Source organism: Bison bison, unplaced genomic scaffold, assembly GCF_000754665.1.
Source record: "Bison bison bison isolate TAMUID 2011002044 unplaced genomic scaffold, Bison_UMD1.0 scf7180017847314, whole genome shotgun sequence".
In the NCBI taxonomy this organism is placed as follows: domain Eukaryota; kingdom Metazoa; phylum Chordata; class Mammalia; order Artiodactyla; family Bovidae; genus Bison; species Bison bison.
In genome coordinates this window covers 1,219-1,912 of record NW_011477887.1, presented here as the reverse complement: position 1 = coordinate 1,912, position 694 = coordinate 1,219, and positions in this window count along the sequence as shown.

The following is a 694-nucleotide window of genomic DNA, read 5'->3' as shown; positions in this document are numbered from 1 at the left end:
AAAAAAAAAAAAAAAAAAAAGTTGTATGATCTGTGCCTTTTTTATATCTTGGCAGGTAGGAATATTATATTTGGATGCAGAGTTCAGGGAAGATAAGTTGGAAACACTAAATGTTAAAAGATGTAGCAAACCCTGTCAAACATTAGTACTTTATAGAAGAATGCATGCTTTCCATATTTTTTTTCTTACATAAACATCAGGTTAGGCAGTATAAAGAATAAGACTTTTGTTTTTGTTCTGTTGCACTGAAGTTTGACAAATAGTGTTATTGGAGGGATGTGTAATTTTTCTGTATAGACCGGAAAAGTAGTAACGGTCTTTTCATTTGCAAGAGGCTCAAATGTTTTCAGCTAGGAATAAATCTTCCTGGTCGAAAGTTAGTAGGATACGCCTGCTCTTTGGCCTGATGACCAGTTTTAACTTAGAGCTGTCTTTTATTTTGTCCTCCCCGAGTTTTGTGAAGTTTCTCATTTTCATTTCAAGCTTATTTGGGGGAGGTAGAAAGGTCATTTCCATGTGTGCATAATAATCCTGTGAAGTACAGGTACTTTGTCTGAGAAACATTGGAAGCAGGTTAAATGTTTTGTAAACTTTGAAATATTAGGTCTAATGTATAAGCAGAATTGGAAAGCAGACTAGGATTGGTTAACACATGAAACTTTTTTCTTTAGTTTTTTTTCCTTTTTTTTTTTTT